This window comes from Simochromis diagramma, unplaced genomic scaffold, assembly GCF_900408965.1.
Source record: "Simochromis diagramma unplaced genomic scaffold, fSimDia1.1 OVJJ01000802.1, whole genome shotgun sequence".
NCBI classification, from domain to species: Eukaryota; Metazoa; Chordata; class Actinopteri; order Cichliformes; family Cichlidae; genus Simochromis; species Simochromis diagramma.
In genome coordinates, this window is record NW_024387492.1 from 9,226,870 (window position 1) to 9,250,043 (window position 23,174).

The window sequence follows — 23,174 nt, forward strand, 5'->3', positions numbered from 1 at the left end:
TTATTAGATAGAGAGCTTGATTGATTGATTGATTTTGTTTGTCTCCACCTGCTGGGCGGCAGGAGTGTTTAGGGTGGAGGATGTAGTTGCAGGTGGAGGTGGTGCAGGACAAGCAGAGCAGCAGGTTTGTGAGTGTTTTTGACGTCAATTAAAAATATAAATAAGGGCTGATGAGGCTGCTGTGCGAGGTAGAGACAGGTCTCCGACCTGGGCACCCCTCTTTAGACGACCTGGTGGTCCCGGGCTCCCCCAGGATCACCATATCGATGCCGAACTTAGCGCGGACACCCGATCGACACAGCCTGCTGCAGCTCAGAGCTCCTGAGCTCAAACGATCCTCCAACCTCAGCCTCCCAGTAACTTGGATGACAGGCACGCGCCACGGCACCCGGCGAGAAGCAGCTACGTTCACACGAAGTTTTACTTTCATTCATGTGAGCTCATCAGGTTAGTGGCCATCAACAGCCAAGATGAAATGCTGTAAAAGTAAAAAACCTAATCATTTCAAAATGAGGAAGTCAGCACAGTAATAACAGGTTGTTGGTTTTTGTTGTTTTTTTTTTTTTTGACCAAGCAAAAACATGACAGCCTTTTTAATAAGCCGAAGGACAGCGTATGTGTACGTGTGTGTTTGTATATTATTGTTTTGTGTGTAAACTGTCAGAAATACAATAAAAATGTTGAAGGATTTTTACTCAGTGTTTACAATTTTCGCAAGTATCTGATTGAATTGATGACAGCCTGTCATATTTTCATGCCATGACATGGGATGGGACCAGTCCTTATTTTAGGATAATTGGAGTAAATAAGAAAGATTGTTTCAACTTGCTGAAAGTTTTGACTTCACAAAATCAGGTTTTTAGCAGATCAGTGTCAATGTGAGCACATTCAAAGATGCACACATTTAGTTGTGCACCAGTAATCAGCTTCCTGTAGTGAATTTTATTAGAATTATGTAGAATGTTTTTACAGTGTACATGATTATAAAATCCACTACAGTTCAGGGATGAACGGTGCACAACTGTGATAAGCAAGTTGTGAGAAAGCTCGTGGTTCAAGCAAATTTCAAGTGTATGTTGTGACAATATGAAGAAGAGCAAAGGTTGAATGTCAGAAGCGGGATTCGAACCCACGCCTCCAGAGGAGACTGCGACCTGAACGCAGCGCCTTAGACCGCTCGGCCATCCTGACGTACTACATGTGACTTTCGTGGAGGTTACAACTTTAGATAGTTGGGACGACACAAACGTTATACTCAACATAACACATATAGCAGCTGTTCAGCCATGGAAACACATACTCGTGGCGCCCACTTTCTGTGCTGACTTTGAAGTCAGCTGTGCAGTTAGTGAGTCAGGGGAGTGTTTGTGACTTTTACGCACAAGCGCACCTCAGCACTCAGACACCCCACTCTGTAACTTTGTGTGGTGTACAACTGAATTTCAGACAGCTCTTTAATACCACATAGTGATTGACAAGTGTTTGTAAAGGGAGAGGTCAAGGTTTGCTGCTTGATTTAATACACCTCTCACTGAAAACACAATTATAGCACAGTTTTGGTGTCCCAGAGAAGACGCTCTAATGTTTCACATCCCAATCAGCGGATAAAAAAAACTCAGGTCCCACCGAGATTTGAACTCGGATCGCTGGATTCAGAGTCCAGAGTGCTAACCATTACACCATGGAACCCCTGTGAGAGTCTCTGAACTGCCTGATCATGGCAACCTGCCAAAAAGTATTCAGCCAATGGGTTCTTTTAAGGATACTGTCAATTGTGGAGAGGCTGATGCCATTTATGGCTCGAAAATGATGATCATGCTCAGTCAGTGAGTGAGCAGTGTTTGTGACTCATACGCACAAGTATAAGCTCTTTAGTAGCACATAGGAATTCACAATCATTTATAAAGGCAGAGGTCAAGGTTAGCTGCTTGATTTTATACAGTTTTGACTGAAAACACAACTGTAGCACTATTTCTGTGAACCAGAGAAGACATGAAGTGTGGTTTCACCTCTAAAAACCAGGTCCCACTGAGATTTGAACTCAGCTCACTGGATTCAAAGACCATGGAACCACTGCTCAAAAGAAGGTGTGACTGCCAGATTGCGGCACTATGTCAACACCATACCGGACTGATATATATACATATATATATATATATATATATATATATATATATATATATATATATATATATATATATATATATATATATATATATATATATATATATATATATATATATATATTGTTTTATATACTGTTGATTATAAGATGAAAAATCTATTTAAAAAAATAGAGAAATTATCCCAGTAAAATGCAACACAGTCCCTTCCCTGGCAATCTTTCACCATACACTCAAAGAAATGATGTAAAGAAACCATTTACTTTACCCTGAAATCCTGACTCATGCCTGTACTGAAGTTGTGGACAGTTCACTTCTAAAACAAAAAACCCCTTTTTACATGACAGTCAAAGCTGTGATCATAAGATGCAAATATTAAACCCAAAGGTTACCTGAATGAATTTCCTAGTTTGAGTTTGTCTCCACCTGCTGGGCATCAGAAGTGTTTAGGATGGAGGATGTATTTGCAGCTGTCCTGCAGGTGGAGGTGGTGTAGGACAAGCAGAGCAGCAGGTTTGTGAGCGTGTTTAACGTCAATTAAAAAGACAAAGAAGGACTGATGAGGTTGCTGTGTGAGGTAGAGACAGGTATAAGGGTGTATATAAAGATTGGGTCTCGCTGCATTGCTCAGGCTGCTCTACAGCATCTATTCACAGGCACGATCCCACTACTGAGCCACACGGGGGCTTTGACCTGCTCCGTCTCCGACCTGGGCCGGTGCACCCCTCTTTAGACGACCTGGTGGTCCCGGGCTCCCCCAGGATCACCATATCGATGCCGAACTTAGCGCGGACACCCGATCGACACAGCCTGCTGCAGCTCAGAGCTCCTGAGCTCAAACGATCCTCCAACCTCAGCCTCCCAGTAACTTGGATGACAGGCACGCGCCACCGCACCCGGCGAGAAGCAGCTACGTTCACACGAAGTTTTACTTTCATTCATGTGAGCTCATCAGGTTAGTGGCCATCAACAGCCAAGATGAAATGCTGTAAAAGTAAAAAACCTAATCATTTCAAAATGAGGAAATCAGCACAGTAATAACAGGTTGTTGTTTTTTGTTGGGTTTTTTTTTTTTTGACCAAGCAAAAACATGACAGCCTTTTTAATAAGCCGAAGGACAGCGTATGTGTACGTGTGTGTTTGTATATTATTGTTTTGTGTGTACACTGCCAGAAATACAATAAAAATGTTGAAGGATTTTTACTCAGTGTTTACAATTTTCGCAAGTATCTGATTGAATTGATGACAGCCTCTCATATTTTCATGCCATGACATGGGATGGGACCAGTCCTTATTTTAGGATAATTGGAGTAAATAAGAAAGATTGTTTCAACTTGCTGAAAGTTTTGACTTCACAAAATCAGGTTTTTAGCACATCAGTGTCAATGTGAGCACATTCAAAGATGCACACATTTAGTTGTGCACCAGTAATCAGCTTCCTGTAGTGAATTTTATTAGAATTATGTAGAATGTTTTTACAGTGTACATGATTATAAAATCCACTATAGTTCAGGGATGAACGGTGCACAACTGTGATAAGCAAGTTGTGAGAAAGCTCGTGGTTCAAGCAAATTTCAAGTGTATGTTGTGACAATATGAAGAAGAGCAAAGCTTGAATGTCAGAAGTGGGATTCGAACCCACGCCTCCAGAGGAGACTGCGACCTGAACGCAGCGCCTTAGACCGCTCGGCCATCCTGACGTACTACATATCACTTTCGTGGAGGTTACAACTTTAGATAGTTGGGACGACACAAACGTTATACTCAACATAACACATATAGCAGCTGTTCAGCCATGGAAACACATACTCGTGGCGCCCACTTTCTGTGCTGACTTTGAAGTCAGCTGTGCAGTTAGTGAGTCAGGGGAGTGTTTGTGACTTTTACGCACAAGCGCACCTCAGCACTCAGACACCCCACTCTGTAACTTTGTGTGGTGTACAACTGAATTTCAGACAGCTCTTTAATACCACATAGTGATTGACAAGTGTTTGTAAAGGGAGAGGTCAAGGTTTGCTGCTTGATTTTATACACCTCTCACTGAAAACACAATTATAGCACAGTTTTGGTGTCCCAGAGAAGACGCTCTAATGTTTCACATCACAATCAGCGGATAAAAAACTCAGGTCCCACCGAGATTTGAACTCGGATCGCTGGATTCAGAGTCCAGAGTGCTAACCATTACACCATGGAACCCCTGTGAGAGCAATGCCGACACCCCCCAGCTACGCAGCCATAGTAAGAGGTGTCGCCATCTGATGGGGTGCTGAACTAAGTATATAACTGCCTGTGCAGCTGTATTACTGGGACTTTCATCTCCCCAGGCATATCCTTTGAAAGTGAAATCTTGGGGTGGTTTCATTTGAGGGTTTCTGTCCCTGAAAAAAAAAAAAAAAGAGACTCAGAGACTTGAATTGTAGAAAGAATGCCAAATGATGTTCCCTGTCTATAATGATAATCATTGAATACGGTTAAGCAATTGCTGCTGATTTGCGTCATTCACAACCTCTGTGCTGAAGATAGCTGTTTAACTACACTCTGAGTTTAATGCTATTTTTTTGTGAATCCTTTTTTTTTCTGCGTTATAGAATGATAGTTGTCATACATCTGTGTTGTGTTCTATTTTACTAGAAATATATTGTACTTACTCACAGTTAAGCATACTACAAGTAGCCCACACACATTTTCTGTTGCAGCTAAATTAGAGATACAGGACAGTGAAAATGTTGAGAGACTTTGCAGACACTCCAAAGAGGGCACAGCCTCACCTTTTGAATGAAGGGGCTACAGCTAGCGCCAGTACAGTGGACCAACAGTCATCAGTGAAGTCGAAGCTGGTCACCCAGTTCCCCAGCTTCACTGGCCAGCGGTTACAGTATCACACCCCAATCAGGGACCTCTCCGACTCTGGGCTGGGCACACAACAGACCCCACCACCAACCATGCTTTCACCCCAGACTGATCTTGGCGTGGCTCCAGCTCATGCCCCACCACTGCCACCCTATGGAGGCCAAATGCAGGTGCCCTCGCACCTATCTGAAATTCGCCCAAGGTCAGTGCCAACCAACCAGACAAGCCAGTCCAACCACAGCCCTCTAACTACAGCCCCTCCAGTGTTTCGGCCAGATGTACAGATAACTATGCCCCCTGCTTTTTCCCCTCAGGCCAGTGTCCATGGGCCCACTGCTACACCGGCACCCCATGTTGCCTCATATCCCAACTACCCAGCGGTGCACAGTACCCAGCATCCCACCCTGAACCAATCACTTAACACTCCTTACCCAACGATGACCGTTCCATTCAGCCCCCAAGCATACACCAGCCATCTGTATTCCACACCTGCCCCCCAAGCCGCCATGCCAAGCCCCCTAACAGTGCAGGGAGTGGGCATAATGAATAATCCCTCTGCAGCCGAGCAGACCCTTGAAAGTTCAAAGCATGGGCTGACGCCCCGTTTGCCCCACATGCCACTAGCTGCTGCCCATGACTCTCGAGCCCCCCTCCACTCATCTGCTATAAGCCCCAACACTGTCATGCCCCCTATCGTGAATATGACCCATGGAGGTTTTATAGCCCCACCCGGCACCCATGCCTCAATGCACGTACCAACCTCTGCTTTAGACCCCCAAGTTAGAGGACACCCTGGCATACCCCCCCAGCAGGTGCATACATCTTTAAGCGCTCCGGGCGGGGCTGCAGCCAACGCTAACCCCCCATTAGCTGCCTACGGTGGTTTTATACAGACTCATCAAGTGAAAAATGTCCAAGTCTTCACTGGCAGTGCTGACAGCAAGGTGCTCGTAGAGGACTGGATTCGTGACATGCAGTATCTTCTTGAGGCAATAGAGCTCCCCATTCACCTCCGCTTTTCCACGGTGGTGCGTCACCTAACTGGTGAAGCCCGAAAGCTGGCCCTGAATCTACCTCTCCATGACCAAACACCTGAAAGGGCATTCGAAGAACTGAGAGCAGAGTACGGCGACACACAGAGCTCCTCAGATCTACTAGCGGACTTCTATGAGCGTGTTCAGAGGTCTGGGGAGTCTGCCTGTTCATATGCTATAGCACTGGAGGCAACACTGCGAGCTGTGGAAGAAAACCAAAGAGGAGGCAAGCCTTTTCCTGACCGTGACAGTAAACTCACCCGGCAGTTCATACGGGGGATTAATGATGAGGATGTGTATGCGAGGATCTCGCCAATGAAGCCCCGGCTTTTGAGTTTCCGTGAGCTGCAGGCTGAGCTCCGAAATTTAGCAAAAGAAACAAAGAGATTCCAGCCTCAAAACAAATCAAAGAAAACGTATGCCCAGGTACAAGTGGCATCAGAGTGTAGTGTGAATGTGAAGGCTGAAAAGGCTAAACATTCCTCAGAGTGGTCAGAGCTAGCAGAGATGGTCAAGAAATTAGCATTGAGCCAGGAGGAGCAGATGGCCAAGTTGACCCACCTTGAATCGAGAATTTATGCTCCATCCTCTGCCACTCCACTGAGAGTCCGACCACCCCCTGGGGCTACAACCCCAATGTCAGTGGTCACATGCTACCGGTGTGGGAAGCAAGGACATATAGCCCGGGTTTGCAGAGCAGTGCTCCCGGGGCCTGAACAGACGTGGGCACACGATCCTCAGCCTGTGACCCCCATGGAGGGAAACACTTACTCAGCTCAGCCTTTAAACAGATAAAGCCCATGGTCGCCGGGGCAACCATGGGCGAGCAGCAAGTCCCCACACTGCAGGTGAACAAAGGTGACGGAGGAGAGAGCACTCCCCTAGTTGGTCCCAGGAATGAGGGGGAGGTGGAAGTCAACGGAATGAAGTGCAGGGCACTCATCGACTCTGGCTCCCAGATAACCAGTATTACGCATCAGTACTGGCGCAGCCACCCCACCCTCCATAAACAAAAACTGCAGCCTTCTAAGATACCCATAGAAGGTGCAGGGGGCCAGAGTGTCACCTACCATGGTGTGCTACGCATCAACCTAAAATTGTTGGGGAGAGAGTTTAAGGGTGTGCCTGCTTTTGTTGTCACTAACACAGAGTACCGCTCCTCTGTTCCTCTGCTTGTGGGAACTAATGTCCTCCGTGCCTCCAGAAGTCACCTCCAGGCAACCTACGGCCAGCAGTTCCTCCTCCAGGTCAAGGAGACTCATCCGGAGTGGCACGCCTCCCTGCTAGAGATTGAGAGCACTGAACAGTGTGATATGGATGACACAGTGGGCCCTGTTGTTTATACTGGTCGCAAGGTGCACATTCAAGCAGGGAAAGAGATGGATTTAATGTGCAAAATAAAAGCTGGACCACAAAGAAAGACTTATACAGCCCTAATTGAAGGCCACCCCTCCCTGCGGCTCAGCCAAGACATCCTGGTCGCCAGAGTTCTTGCTGATGTAAAGAAAGGATGTGCCCCGGTAAGAGTGATGAACCTCTCCCAGCATGCTATCACTATCAAGCCTCACACGCATCTGGCCAGGGCATCTCTGGTGGAAAGTATTGTGGACTTTTCAGACAGGGTGCGGGGCAGCCATCATATTAGCGGAGGCAGAGAAGCATGCCTGGGTATGGACCACGTTGTGACAAGCCAGGAAGTGGATTTAAGTGGAGCAGATGTCGAAAACGAGCACCAGCGTTCCCTTCTTAAAGAGCTTGTGGAAAGGAACATGGGTGTGTTCTCACAGCACCCCCTGGATTATGGCCATACAAAGACTGTGCAACATGAAATCCCTCTGGTCGACTCTAAGCCATTTCGACTGCCTTACCGTAAGATCCCCCCATCACAGTGGCAGGATGTGAGAAGGTTGCTGACAGAAATGGAGGTAGCAGGAGTTATCAGGCCCAGCAAAAGTCCATATGCTTCACCGGTCGTGATCGTAACCAAGAAAGATGGATCACTAAGGCTGTGTATTGACTACAGGAAACTGAACTCCTGTAGCACGAGAGATGCTTTCCCTCTCCCCAGAATAGAGGAAGCCCTGGAGGCTCTAGGGCAGGCAAGATACTTCTCCACCCTTGACCTCACCTCTGGTTATTGGCAGGTGGAGGTGGCGGAGCATGACAAACACAAGACGGCATTCAGCACCCCTATGGGGCTGTTTGAAGCAAATCGTATGCCCTTTGGACTGCAGAATGCTCCCTCCACCTTTCAGAGACTCATGACCTGCTGCTTTGGCGACTTGAACTTCACCCACCTCCTAATCTATCTTGATGATCTCATCATATTCTCCAAAACCTTTGATGAGCATCTGGAAAGACTGCAGCTGGTGTTCGATCGGCTTCGGGAGCATGGCTTGAAGTTAAAGCCTTCTAAATGCCACCTAGTGAGAAAGGAGGTTCAGTATTTGGGTCACTTAGTGTCTGCTGAGGGGATCCGGACAGACCCAGAGAAGATCAGCAAGGTGGAAAACTGGGTGAGGCCCACAAATCGCAAAGAAGTGTTGCAATTCCTGGGATTCGCTGGATACTATAGGCGGTATGTAAGTGGGTACTCTACCCTAGCTGCTCCCCTGTACCGCCTAACTGCTGGTGACCCCAGAAAGAAAAGGAGAGGGGGAAAGAAAAGTCTGGCTACCGACCCACCCTTTTTGTGGACAGATGAATGCGAGAAGGCATTTAAGACCCTAAAAGAAAGGCTGACAAGCGCTCCAGTGCTGGGATATCCTGACTATAGCTTGCCCTTCGTTCTGCAGACGGACGCCTCAGGGGAGGGTCTGGGCGCCGTTCTAGCTCAGATCCAAGGTGGAGCTGAGAGGGTCATAGCCTTCGCCAGTAGAGGTTTGAGCCCAGCAGAGACAAGGTATCCTGCACACAAACTCGAGTTCCTTGCTCTTAAATGGGCGGTCACCGACAAATTCTACGACCACCTCTATGGGCGTAGATTCTCTGTCCAGACAGACAACAACCCTCTCAAGTATGTTATGTCATCAGCGAAGCTGGATGCCACAGGCCAGCGGTGGGTGTCTAGGCTGGCTGCTTTCGATTTCGATGTCCAGTATCGGAGGGGACAGAGCAACACAAACGCTGACGCCCTCTCTCGCATGTCTAACCAGGAGGTCATGCACATCCTACAGACATGCCCTCAGTGGGTGGGTGTCGACGAACAGGGGCATGGTGTGACACAGGCTACCCAGGATACTCAAAGCCTCACTGGCCATGGCACGCCTGCAGGGGAGGAACTGGAACTCGGGCCACCTACATCCACTGAGCCTTACAGGGATGTGGGGATGGAATCCCTGCCCACCATGACCAAACAGGAGATCCGTGCAGGGCAGAAAAAAGACCTTGTTATTGGCCCCGTCTTGCACTATAAGAGTATGAACCAGAAGCCGAGCCGCAGCGAGCGAATGAGTGCTGAAGGGCACGTGCGCCTTCTCTTAAAGGAGTGGAGAAGGTTAGCGGTAAGGGATGGCATCCTGTACCGCTGCGTCCAAGACAGCCAAAGGGGAGTAGTTGAGCAACTGGTGCTACCAGAGGATTTGCGTATATCAGTGAAGACTGCTCTCCACGATGACTCAGGCCACCTTGGTTTTGAGAGGACATTGCACATGATAAGGGAGAGGTTTTATTGGCCACGGATGTTCCAGGAAATCAAGGCTTGGTGCGAACAATGTGAGAGGTGCTGCCTTAGGAAAACTCCAACCGCAGGGGTCAGGGCCCCCCTGGTCAGTATCCACAGCAGTGCCCCCTTGGAGCTAGTTTGTGTGGATTTTTTGACTCTTGAGAAATCAAAAGGTGGTATCGAAAATGTCCTCGTGGTCACTGACCATTTCTCACGCTATGCGCAAGCATACCCCACTAAAGACCAAAAAGCCAGCACAGTGGCTAGGGTGCTGTATAGAAACTTTTTCTGTCGGTTTGGCTTCCCAGCAAAACTGCATGCAGACCAAGGGCGCAATTTTGAAAGTGCTGTGGTGAAGGAGCTGTGTAAATGCACCGGCATCACTAAGACCCACACCACGCCCTATCACCCACAGGGCAACGGGACAACTGAACGGTTTAACCGCACCCTCATGAACATGCTGGGGACGCTAGAACCTCACCTGAAACCCCGGTGGCACGAATATGTGGATGCCATGACACACGCCTACAACTGCACCCGCCATGATTCGACAGGGTACACACCATACTACCTGATGTTTGGCAGGCATCCACGGCTCCCTGTCGACTTGGTCTTTGGGCTGTCAACCACTAATGGGTCGGGGGGATATAGCGATTATGTCCAGACCCTGCATGACTGCTTGTCACAGGCTTATGCACAGGCTAATCAGGCCTCTCGCCAGGCTAAGGGTCACCAGAAAAGATACTATGACCGACAAGCAAAGAGTCAAAGCTTCAGCCCGGGTGACAGAGTCCTGGTTAAAGTGTGTCATGTGGAGGGGCGAAGCAAACTAGGAGACAAGTGGGAGTCACGTCCATACATTGTGGTGAAGAAACAGCCAGACATGCCGGTGTATGTGGTGCGATCGGAAAATGGTGATACAGAGAGAGTGGTCCACCGCAACCTACTCACGCAGTGTATGTTTCTTCCCGTGGAGCAGGTGGGAGAGGAGGCAAGAGAGGAAATGGAGCTTGACGTGGAGGAGGTTCATGGAGGAGAGATTGAGGACGTAGAGGACAGTGGAGAGCAGGCTGGTGAAGTAATCAGACAGGATGAAGAGTCGGACATGATCGAGGACGGGGAGGCTGATAGCCTGGAAGGAGGTGTGGAGGGAGTTTCACCTGAAGCAGCAAATGAATCACTTGCCCCCAAGGGACCAGAGGAAAGGGACACAGGGACAGGACAAGAGAGTGAAGATTGGAGGGGGAATGAAACTGTCAGGGTCACCCACTCACCTCCCAGACCAAGTAAACCAAGGAGGAACTTGCCGAGGAGTCGGCATCCCCCTAAGAGACTGACTTATGGGTCGAGAGTTAACGAACCAGGGGAGGATCAGGAGAAGATAGAAAGGGGATGGAAGCTGTGGCAGAGGGCCAAAGCAAGAAGGGCTGCAGGAAACACATAGGATGCACACATAGACATTTTCGCATTACACTGCACATCTTCCACCACCGTTATTCTTGTATACATAGTGAGACTGTTCTGTTTTATTTTGTTTTGTTTGATGACTAGGACGCCATCACTTAAAGGAGGGGCGGATGTAAGGTAGTGACTGGAATAAGTCACAAGGTGTCGCTGTTGAGCTGCATATATGGTGTAAAATTTAGCAATTTTGACCATTTGTCCTCTGCAGGACACCGTACTTCAGATTTCTTGTTCGCGCGGGCGCCATCTTGGTTCAGTGTTTGCTGTGATTTGAAAAGGTAAGCACTGCCAGTGGCGAACTGCATCAGTTTTGTGTTGTACTCATCCCCGAGACCGTGGAATGTTGTAGAAGGCACGGTTATTGTTACTTAATGTGTATTCTGTGTATATGTGTTGTTGTATTTTGCAATGTTGATGGTCACGCAGTGTTTGCTGTGATTTGAAAAGGGCCAGCAGCAGAGTTGGAGTGGTGTTTGCCCCTGCTTCCGAATAAACGGCACGGTCCGAGCCACAAATCGAGCGCCTGTGTCCGACTGGTCTCTCTGCGGTGCAACCCAATCCAACACAAACTAACACAACGCAGAGTCCGGGGTGTAGGGAGGCCCCTGCACTGGTTGGGTTACATATACATATATATATATATATTGTTTTATATACTGTTGATTATAAGATGAAAAATCTATTTTAAAAAATAGAGAAATTATCCCAGTAAAATGCAACACAGTCCCTTCCCTGGCAATCTTTCACCATACACTCAAAGAAATGATGTAAAGAAACCATTTACTTTACCCTGAAATCCTGACTCATGCCTGTACTGAAGTTGTGGACAGTTCACTTCTAAAACAAAAAAAAAAACCCCTTTTTACATGACAGTCAAAGCTGTGATCATAAGATGCAAATATTAAACCCAAAGGTTACCTGAATGAATTTCCTAGTTTGAGTTTGTCTCCACCTGCTGGGCATCAGAAGTGTTTAGGATGGAGGATGTATTTGCAGCTGTCCTGCAGGTGGAGGTGGTGTAGGACAAGCAGAGCAGCAGGTTTGTGAGCGTGTTTAACGTCAATTAAAAAGACAAAGAAGGACTGATGAGGTTGCTGTGTGAGGTAGAGACAGGTATAAGGGTGTATATAAAGATTGGGTCTCGCTGCATTGCTCAGGCTGCTCTACAGCATCTATTCACAGGCACGATCCCACTACTGAGCGACACGGGGACTTTGACCTGCTCCGTCTCCGACCTGGGTCGGTGTACCCCTCCTTAGACGACCTGGTGGTCCCGGGCTCCCCCAGGATCACCATATCGATGCCGAACTTACCGCGGACACCCGATCGACACAGCCTGCTGCAGCTCAGAGCTCCTGAGCTCAAACGATCCTCCAACCTCAGCCTCCCAGTAACTTGGATGACAGGCACGCGCCACCGCACCCGGCAAGAAGCAGCTACGTTCACAGGAAGTTTTACTTTCATTCATGTGAGCTCATCAGGTTAGTGGCCATCAACAGCCAAGATGAAATGCTGTAAAAGTAAAAAACCTAATCATTTCAAAATGAGGAAGTCAGCACAGTAATAACAGGTTGTTGGTTTTTGTTGGGTTTTTTTTTTTTTTGACCAAGCAAAAACATGACAGCCTTTTTAATAAGCTGAAGGACAGCGTATGTGTACGTGTGTGTTTGTATATTATTGTTTTGTGTGTAAACTGTCAGAAATACAATAAAAATGTTGAAGGATTTTTACTCAGTGTTTACAATTTTCGCAAGTATCTGATTGAATTGATGACAGCCTCTCATATTTTCATGCCATGACATGGGATGGGACCAGTCCTTATTTTAGGATAATTGGGGTAAATAAGAAAGATTGTTTCAACTTGCTGAAAGTTTTGACTTCACAAAATCAGGTTTTTAGCACATCAGTGTCAATGTAAGCACATTCAAAGATGCACACATTTAGTTGTGCACCAGTAATCAGCTTCCTGTAGTGAATTTTATTAGAATTATGTAGAATGTTTTTACAGTGTACATGATTATAAAATCCACTACAGTTCAGGGATGAACGGTGCACAACTGTGATAAGCAAGTTGTGAGAAAGCTCGTGGTTCAAGCAAATTTCAAGTGTATGTTGTGACAATATGAAGAAGAGCAAAGCTTGAGTGTCAGAAGTGGGATTCGAACCCACGCCTCCAGAGGAGACTGCGACCTGAACGCAGCGCCTTAGACCGCTCGGCCATCCTGACGTACTACATATCACTTTCGTGGAGGTTACAACTTTAGATAGTTGGGACCACACAAACGTTATACTCAACATAACACATATAGCAGCTGTTCAGCCATGGAAACACATACTCGTGGCGCCCACTTTCTGTGCTGACTTTGAAGTCAGCTGTGCAGTTAGTGAGTCAGGGGAGTGTTTGTGACTTTTACGCACAAGCGCACCTCAGCACTCAGACACCCCACTCTGTAACTTTGTGTGGTGTACAACTGAATTTCAGACAGCTCTTTAATACCACATAGTGATTGACAAGTGTTTGTAAAGGGAGAGGTCAAGGTTTGCTGCTTGATTTTATACACCTCTCACTGAAAACACAATTATAGCACAGTTTTGGTGTCCCAGAGAAGACGCTCTAATGTTACACATCCCAATCAGCGGATAAAAAACTCAGGTCCCACCGAGATTTGAACTCGGATGGCTGGATTCAGAGTCCAGAGTGCTAACCATTACACCATGGAACCCCTGTGAGAGTGCCTGAACTGCCTGATCATGGCAACCTGCCAAAAAGTATTCAGCCAATGGGTTCTTTTAAGGATACTGTCAATTGTGGAGAGGCTGATGCCATTTATGGCTCGAAAATGATGATCATGCTCAGTCAGTGAGTGAGCAGTGTTTGTGACTCATACGCACAAGTATAAGCTCTTTAGTAGCACATAGGAATTCACAATCATTTCTAAAGGCAGAGGTCAAGGTTAGCTGCTTGACTTTATACAGTTTTGACTGAAAACACAACTGTAGCACTATTTCTGTGAACCAGAGAAGACATGAAGTGTGGTTTCACCTCTAAAAACCAGGTCCCACTGAGATTTGAACTCAGATCACTGGATTCAAAGACCATGGAACCACTGCTCAAAAAGAAGGTGTGACTGCCAGATTGCGGCACTAAGTCCACATCATACTGGACTGATATATATACATATATATATATATATTGTTTTATATACTGTTGATTATAAGATGAAAAATCTATTTAAAAAAATAGAGAAATTATCCCAGTAAAATGCAACACAGTCCCTTCCCTGGCAATCTTTCACCATACACTCAAAGAAATGATGTAAAGAAACCATTTACTTTACCCTGAAATCCTGACTCATGCCTGTACTGAAGTTGTGGACAGTTCACTTCTAAAACAAAAAAACCCCTTTTTACATGACAGTCAAAGCTGTGATCATAAGATGCAAATATTAAACCCAAAGGTTACCTGAATGAATTTCCTAGTTTGAGTTTGTCTCCACCTGCTGGGCATCAGAAGTGTTTAGGATGGAGGATGTATTTGCAGCTGTCCTGCAGGTGGAGGTGGTGTAGGACAAGCAGAGCAGCAGGTTTGTGAGCGTGTTTAACGTCAATTAAAAAGACAAAGAAGGACTGATGAGGTTGCTGTGTGAGGTAGAGACAGGTATAAGGGTGTATATAAAGATTGGGTCTCGCTGCATTGCTCAGGCTGCTCTACAGCATCTATTCACAGGCACGATCCCACTACTGAGCGACACGGGGGCTTTGACCTGCTCCGTCTCCGACCTGGGCCGGTGCACCCCTCTTTAGACGACCTGGTGGTCCCGGGCTCCCCCAGGATCACCATATCAATGCCGAACTTAGCGCGGACACCCAATCGACACAGCCTGCTGCAGCTCAGAGCTCCTGAGCTCAAACGATCCTCCAACCTCAGCCTCCCAGTAACTTGGATGACAGGCACACGCCACCGCACCCGGCGAGAAGCAGCTACGTTCACAGGAAGGTTTACTTTCATTCATGTGAGCTCATCAGGTTAGTGGCCATCAACAGCCAAGATGAAATGCTGTAAAAGTAAAAAACCTAATCATTTCAAAATGAGGAAATCAGCACAGTAATAACAGGTTGTTGTTTTTTGTTGGGTTTTTTTTTTTTTGACCAAGCAAAAACATGACAGCCTTTTTAATAAGCCGAAGGACAGCGTATGTGTACGTGTGTGTTTGTATATTATTGTTTTGTGTGTAAACTGTCAGAAATACAATAAAAATGTTGAAGGATTTTTACTCAGTGTTTACAATTTTCGCAAGTATCTGATTGAATTGATGACAGCCTCTCATATTTTCATGCCATGACATGGGATGGGACCAGTCCTTATTTTAGGATAATTGGGGTAAATAAGAAAGATTGTTTCAACTTGCTGAAAGTTTTGACTTCACAAAATCAGGTTTTTAGCACATCAGTGTCAATGTGAGCACATTCAAAGATGCACACATTTAGTTGTGCACCAGTAATCAGCTTCCTGTAGTGAATTTTATTAGAATTATGTAGAATGTTTTTACAGTGTACATCATTATAAAATCCACTACAGTTCAGGGATGAACGGTGCACAACTGTGATAAGCAAGTTGTGAGAAAGCTCGTGGTTCAAGCAAATTTCAAGTGTATGTTGTGACAATAAGAAGAAGAGCAAAGGTTGAATGTCAGAAGTGGGATTCGAACCCACGCCTCCAGAGGAGACTGCGACCTGAACGCAGCGCCTTAGACCGCTCGGCCATCCTGACGTACTACATATGACTTTCGTGGAGGTTACAACTTTAGATAGTTGGGACGACACAAACGTTATACTCAACATAACACATATAGCAGCTGTTCAGCCATGGAAACACATACTCGTGGCGCCCACTTTCTGTGCTGACTTTGAAGTCAGCTGTGCAGTTAGTGAGTCAGGGGAGTGTTTGTGACTTTTACGCACAAGCGCACCTCAGCACTCAGACACCCCACTCTGTAACTTTGTGTGGTGTACAACTGAATTTCAGACAGCTCTTTAATACCACATAGTGATTGACAAGTGTTTGTAAAGGGAGAGGTCAAGGTTTGCTGCTTGATTTTATACACCTCTCACTGAAAACACAATTATAGCACAGTTTTGGTGTCCCAGAGAAGACGCTCTAATGTTTCACATCCCAATCAGCGGATAAAAAAACTCAGGTCCCACCGAGATTTGAACTCGGATGCTGGATTCAGAGTCCAGAGTGCTAACCATTACACCATGGAACCCCTGTGAGAGTGCCTGAACTGCCTGATCATGGCAACCTGCCAAAAAGTATTCAGCCAATGGGTTCTTTTAAGGATACTGTCAATTGTGGAGAGGCTGATGCCATTTATGGCTCGAAAATGATGATCATGCTCAGTCAGTGAGTGAGCAGTGTTTGTGACTCATACGCACAAGTATAAGCTCTTTAGTAGCACATAGGAATTCACAATCATTTCTAAAGGCAGAGGTCAAGGTTAGCTGCTTGACTTTATACAGTTTTGACTGAAAACACAACTGTAGCACTATTTCTGTGAACCAGAGAAGACATGAAGTGTGGTTTCACCTCTAAAAACCAGGTCCCACTGAGATTTGAACTCAGATCACTGGATTCAAAGACCATGGAACCACTGCTCAAAAAGAAGGTGTGACTGCCAGATTGCGGCACTATGTCAACACCATACCGGACTGATATATATACATATATATATATATTGTTTTATATACTGTTGATTATAAGATGAAAAATCTATTTAAAAAAATAGAGAAATTATCCCAGTAAAATGCAACACAGTCCCTTCCCTGGCAATCTTTCACCATACACTCAAAGAAATGATGTAAAGAAACCATTTACTTTACCCTGAAATCCTGACTCATGCCTGTACTGAAGTTGTGGACAGTTCACTTCTAAAACAAAAAAACCCCTTTTTACATGACAGTCAAAGCTGTGATCATAAGATGCAAATATTAAACCCAAAGGTTACCTGAATGAATTTCCTAGTTTGAGTTTGTCTCCACCTGCTGGGCATCAGAAGTGTTTAGGATGGAGGATGTATTTGCAGCTGTCCTGCAGGTGGAGGTGGTGTAGGACAAGCAGAGCAGCAGGTTTGTGAGCGTGTTTAACGTCAATTAAAAAGACAAAGAAGGACTGATGAGGTTGCTGTGTGAGGTAGAGACAGGTATAAGGGTGTATATAAAGATTGGGTCTCGCTGCATTGCTCAGGCTGCTCTACAGCATCTATTCACAGGCACGATCCCACTACTGAGCGACACGGGGGCTTTGACCTGCTCCGTCTCCGACCTGGGCCGGTGCACCCCTCTTTAGACGACCTGGTGGTCCCGGGCTCCCCCAGGATCACCATATCAATGCCGAACTTAGCGCGGACACCCAATCGACACAGCCTGCTGCAGCTCAGAGCTCCTGAGCTCAAACGATCCTCCAACCTCAGCCTCCCAGTAACTTGGATGACAGGCACACGCCACCGCACCCGGCGAGAAGCAGCTACGTTCACAGGAAGGTTTACTTTCATTCATGTGAGCTCATCAGGTTAGTGGCCATCAACAGCCAAGATGAAATGCTGTAAAAGTAAAAAACCTAATCATTTCAAAATGAGGAAATCAGCACAGTAATAACAGGTTGTTGTTTTTTGTTGGGTTTTTTTTTTTTTGACCAAGCAAAAACATGACAGCCTTTTTAATAAGCCGAAGGACAGCGTATGTGTACGTGTGTGTTTGTATATTATTGTTTTGTGTGTAAACTGTCAGAAATACAATAAAAATGTTGAAGGATTTTTACTCAGTGTTTACAATTTTCGCAAGTATCTGATTGAATTGATGACAGCCTCTCATATTTTCATGCCATGACATGGGATGGGACCAGTCCTTATTTTAGGATAATTGGAGTAAATAAGAAAGATTGTTTCAACTTGCTGAAAGTTTTGACTTCACAAAATCAGGTTTTTAGCACATCAGTGTCAATGTGAGCACATTCAAAGATGCACACATTTAGTTGTGCACCAGTAATCAGCTTCCTGTAGTGAATTTTATTAGAATTATGTAGAATGTTTTTACAGTGTACGTCATTATAAAATCCACTACAGTTCAGGGATGAACGGTGCACAACTGTGATAAGCAAGTTGTGAGAAAGCTCGTGGTTCAAGCAAATTTCAAGTGTATGTTGTGACAATATGAAGAAGAGCAAAGGTTGAATGTCAGAAGTGGGATTGGAACCCACGCCTCCAGAGGAGACTGCGACCTGAACGCAGCGCCTTAGACCGCTCGGCCATCCTGACGTACTACATATGACTTTCGTGGAGGTTACAACTTTAGATAGTTGGGACGACACAAACGTTATACTCAACATAACACATATAGCAGCTGTTCAGCCATGGAAACACATACTCGTGGCGCCCACTTTCTGTGCTGACTTTGAAGTCAGCTGTGCAGTTAGTGAGTCAGGGGAGTGTTTGTGACTTTTACGCACAAGCGCATCTAGCACTCAGACACCCCACTCTGTAACTTTGTGTGGTGTACAACTGAATTTCAGACAGCTCTTTAATACCACATAGTGATTGACAAGTGTTTGTAAAGGGAGAGGTCAAGGTTTGCTGCTTGATTTTATACACCTCTCACTGAAAACACAATTATAGCACAGTTTTGGTGTCCCAGAGAAGACGCTCTAATGTTTCACATCCCAATCAGCGGATAAAAAACTCAGGTCCCACCGAGATTTGAACTCGGATGGCTGGATTCAGAGTCCAGAGTGCTAACCATTACACCATGGAACCCCTGTGAGAGTGCCTGAACTGCCTGATCATGGCAACCTGCCAAAAAGTATTCAGCCAATGGGTTCTTTTAAGGATACTGTCAATTGTGGAGAGGCTGATGCCATTTATGGCTCGAAAATGATGATCATGCTCAGTCAGTGAGTGAGCAGTGTTTGTGACTCATACGCACAAGTATAAGCTCTTTAGTAGCACATAGGAATTCACAATCATTTCTAAAGGCAGAGGTCAAGGTTAGCTGCTTGATTTTATACAGTTTTGACTGAAAACACAACTGTAGCACTATTTCTGTGAACCAGAGAAGACATGAAGTGTGGTTTCACCTCTAAAAACCAGGTCCCACTGAGATTTAAACTCAGATCACTGGATTCAAAGACCATGGAACCACTGCTCAAAAAGAAGGTGTGACTGCCAGATTGCGGCACTATGTCAACACCATACCGGACTGATATACATATATATATATATATTGTTTTATATACTGTTGATTATAAGATGAAAAATCTATTTAAAAAAATAGAGAAATTATCCCAGTAAAATGCAACACAGTCCCTTCCCTGGCAATCTTTCACCATACACTCAAAGAAATGATGTAAAGAAACCATTTACTTTACCCTGAAATCCTGACTCATGCCTGTACTGAAGTTGTGGACAGTTCACTTCTAAAACAAAAAAACCCCTTTTTACATGACAGTCAAAGCTGTGATCATAAGATGCAAATATTAAACCCAAAGGTTACCTGAATAATTTCCTAGTTTGAGTTTGTCTCCACCTGCTGGGCATCAGAAGTGTTTAGGATGGAGGATGTATTTGCAGCTGTCCTGCAGGTGGAGGTGGTGTAGGACTGTGACGGAGTGACCCGTCTCAAGGCAGAGCCCGCTGAGTATGGCACCGCCACCATTAGACCGCCACCATTAGTTCGATTTGGCACCAGGGGCGGCGTATCTTTCTGTCGACCGAGTAGAGGAATAAAAGGGGGTGAGGAGCAAGTTGTGAGCCGCATCGGGGGTGGCTAGATTTTGGTTCCCACTTACTTGTTAGGGGCGTCGGTCGGGGAGACGTGCGGGGGATCGCCAATTGTGCAGGGTGACGCAAGCTGATGGTATGGGGGTGTGGGGTTTAAATAATGAGTTCACATGTGTCTGGACCGTCATGAGAATGGCCTCATTACGTGGGCTGTTAATGTGTATATGAAGTCGGGTAGACTTCCGGGAAATAGTTGAGAGCCTGTATCAATGTATATGTTTTGTGAGTGTATAATGAGAAAGAAATTCTGGGGGAGGGAGACGGGGATTAAAGTTAGAATAAAGAATTGGTGGTGACGCCAAGGGGGAGGGGTTACGGGATATAAGAGACGGCGAGCCGGATGTGAAGGGAGGTGTGTTGTAACATACAGGCTGTGTAGCGCGGATCTCAGTTTTATGTCTTTGTAACCATCTTTTTATGCACTGGGGAGGCCGTTTCAAATAAAGTATCCACACTAATACCTTACCGACTACGCCTGTGTTTGTCCGGGAGAGGTCTGGAAGGGGACCCCGTGACATATGGTGTCAGAAGTGGGATGGCTAGTCGGAAGAAGAAAACGCGTCTCCCCGCTAAGCGCACAGGGCTGCGGTCCCAGCAGCATGAGCTTCCGGTGGAGAAGACAGCAGAGGAGCTGGCGTGGGACACAGTGCCGGCGTCGTCTTCTTCAGCAGAGGAGGAGGAGATTTCCGGCAGGATTGGTCCGGAGTTGCCTACAACCTCGACCGCGGCACGTGATGGAGAACTGATTGCGATGATGAGGAACTTCCTGGCGGGACAGCAAAGGAGAGAGACGGTGTTATTGGCAGAACTCAGGGGACTGAGGACCGTTTCCTCTCCTAATGCGCCGTTGCCCGCAGATGTGGCTGGTCAGCAAAGCCCAGGCCCCGCACTAGCTGGAGCTAGCACCACGGCAGCAACGGCTACGCCAAGCACGGCAACAGCGAGTAGCCCCCAGATGGTGCTGCCTACCCTGGCCCGGCAGCGAGAATACCGGCCGTCGTTACTGGAGGAACCGGCTCGCCAGTCCCTGGCAACGACAAGCAGCCTCGACCAGACGGGCGGAGAGTGGAGGCGATCGGAGGGGCCAAAGATTCCACCGTACCAGATGGGGGAAGATATTGAGAACTATTTGTTGCGCTTTGAGCGGGTGGCCAGAACCTGGAGATGGCCGGAGAATGAATGGGCCTGTCGGCTAGTTCCGTTGCTAGCGGGGAAGGCGTTGGAGGCCTATACCGCAATGGATGAAGAAAGAGCCCACTGTTATGAGGATTTAAAAGCTGCCTTGTTAGTAAAATTTGACATTTCCCCGGAGACGTATCGGCAGCGGTTTCGCTCTAATATTATTCCACCTGGGGAGAGCCCCACCGAGACTTACTACCGGCTGAAAGGACTGTACCGGCGCTGGCTTCGACCAGAGCAGCACACGAAGGACGAGATGGGAGAAGCGATTATTTTGGAGCAGCTAATTCGAGTTCTTCCAGGGGAGGTGAGGACCTGGGTGAGGGAGCATGAGCCCGCGGACGGACTGGCCGCAGCCAAGTTGGTGACGCAGTATTTCAATGCGCGGAGAGGAGCGGCCCCGGTCCGCTCAGCTGGGACGCCACAGCGATCGTCCCCGCAATCCGCGGGTCTGCCGAAGCGGGAGAGTAACCCCGAGCCATCCGGGGCCCCCAAGGTATCCACTCTACGAGGAGCGGGTAAGGACTTTCTTTGTTATTACTGCCAGCAGCCAGGCCATAAAGCCTCGGGGTGCCCCATCCGGAAGGCCAAAGTCACTGGGGCCTGCTATGCACCTCGGCTGGAGGCGGAACCAACAAAGGTCCAGCCAGCTGAGGGGCAACGCTACAAAACTGTAATGGTAAATGGGCAGCGGGTTATTGCTTTGCTGGACACTGGTAGTTTTATGTCATTAATTAAGCAAAGCTTGGTACCAGTGAACTGTGTGGACTATAGTCGACAAGAAGAAGTGTTATGTGTGCATGGTGACAAACATCTCTACCCAAAGGTGGAAATAACAGTGACTATTAATGAACAGCCATATTTATTGTCTGTTGGGGTGGTACAGAATTTGCCGGTAGAGGTTATTCTGGGGATGGATGTGCCTGTGCTTATGGATTTGTTGCAAGAAAAAGAAGAGCGGGACACAGAGACAAAAGGGGGGGAAATGGGGAATGTTCAAATGAAGGTGTTAGGCCCAGTGGTCACTAGGGCCCAGGCGAAGGCGGGATGCCAACCCCTGCCAGACTTGGACAGTAGTCTGTGCGAGGGTGGCACGAAAGGGCCGAGGAAATCTCGTCGCCAACGCCGCTTTGAGAAACAGCTATGGTCCCAGGGACCGGGTAATAAGAACATGAAATGGGATGTACCTGAAAATATGGCTGTGCTGCAAAGGGAGGATGAGACGTTGGAAGTGTTGTTTGCTAATGGGCCTGAAGGGGGAACAGGGAAATGGGGAGGAAAAGAGAAGTTTGTGGTTGAGAAAAATGTGTTGTATGCAGTTGATGGGGACCACCAGCGGCTTGTGATCCCTGCTAGCTATAGACCTCTCATTCTGCATTTAGCTCATACCCTCCCCTGGGCAGGCCATTTGGGGCGCCAGAAAACCTATTTACGGGTTAGTACGCGTTTCTTTTGGCCGTCAATGTATACGGATGTACAGAAGTACTGTCGTGCATGCCCTGTGTGTCAGAAAACTTGCCCAGCGCGCAAATCGGATCGGGCTCTGCTACAACCCTTGCCGGTCATCTCTATCCCCTTCCGTAGGGTAGCTATGGACATTGTGGGTCCGTTAGTAAAAAGTGGTCGGGGTTATCAGTACATATTGGTGGTGTGTGATTACGCGACCCGTTTCCCAGAGGCGTTTCCGTTGCGAGCGATCACCGCCCCTAATGTTCTGCGCGCACTGATACAGTTGTTTTCTCGGGTGGGGATACCTGATGAGATTTTGACCGATCAAGGGACTAACTTTACGTCGAAGTTAATGCAGCTCTTCCACACTCAGTTAGGCGTTTCGGCCATCAAGACGTCACCGTACCATCCACAGACAGATGGGTTGGTGGAGAGGTTTAATCAGACTCTCAAACGGATGTTACAGAAGTTTGTGTCAGACACGGGAAAAGATTGGGACCAGTGGTTACCCTTTCTTTTGTTCGCGTATAGAGAGGTTCCACAGGCGTCCACGGGGTTCTCCCCCTTTGAGTTACTCTAT

General features: G+C 46.9%; 10 non-coding genes across 10 annotated transcripts; all 10 read right to left on the minus strand.

The window, feature by feature from the left end:
• Positions 1-1,108: 1,108 nt before the first annotated feature.
• Positions 1,109-1,191, minus strand: trnal-cag. The gene has a single exon. It is a non-coding gene; the product is annotated as a tRNA-Leu (tRNA).
• A 426-nt stretch (positions 1,192-1,617) lies between these two features.
• On the minus strand, positions 1,618-1,689 carry trnaq-cug. The gene has a single exon. It is a non-coding gene; the product is annotated as a tRNA-Gln (tRNA).
• Positions 1,690-3,740: 2,051 nt separating this feature from the next.
• Positions 3,741-3,823, minus strand: trnal-cag. Its single transcript has one exon. It is a non-coding gene; the product is annotated as a tRNA-Leu (tRNA).
• A 424-nt stretch (positions 3,824-4,247) lies between these two features.
• Positions 4,248-4,319, minus strand: trnaq-cug. The gene has a single exon. It is a non-coding gene; the product is annotated as a tRNA-Gln (tRNA).
• An 8,960-nt stretch (positions 4,320-13,279) lies between these two features.
• Positions 13,280-13,362, minus strand: trnal-cag. The gene has a single exon. It is a non-coding gene; the product is annotated as a tRNA-Leu (tRNA).
• Positions 13,363-13,786: 424 nt separating this feature from the next.
• Positions 13,787-13,858, minus strand: trnaq-cug. Its single transcript has one exon. It is a non-coding gene; the product is annotated as a tRNA-Gln (tRNA).
• Positions 13,859-15,823: 1,965 nt separating this feature from the next.
• On the minus strand, positions 15,824-15,906 carry trnal-cag. The gene has a single exon. It is a non-coding gene; the product is annotated as a tRNA-Leu (tRNA).
• A 425-nt stretch (positions 15,907-16,331) lies between these two features.
• Positions 16,332-16,402, minus strand: trnaq-cug. Its single transcript has one exon. It is a non-coding gene; the product is annotated as a tRNA-Gln (tRNA).
• A 1,963-nt stretch (positions 16,403-18,365) lies between these two features.
• trnal-cag lies at positions 18,366-18,448 on the minus strand. The gene has a single exon. It is a non-coding gene; the product is annotated as a tRNA-Leu (tRNA).
• Positions 18,449-18,871: 423 nt separating this feature from the next.
• On the minus strand, positions 18,872-18,943 carry trnaq-cug. Its single transcript has one exon. It is a non-coding gene; the product is annotated as a tRNA-Gln (tRNA).
• Positions 18,944-23,174: the final 4,231 nt, after the last annotated feature.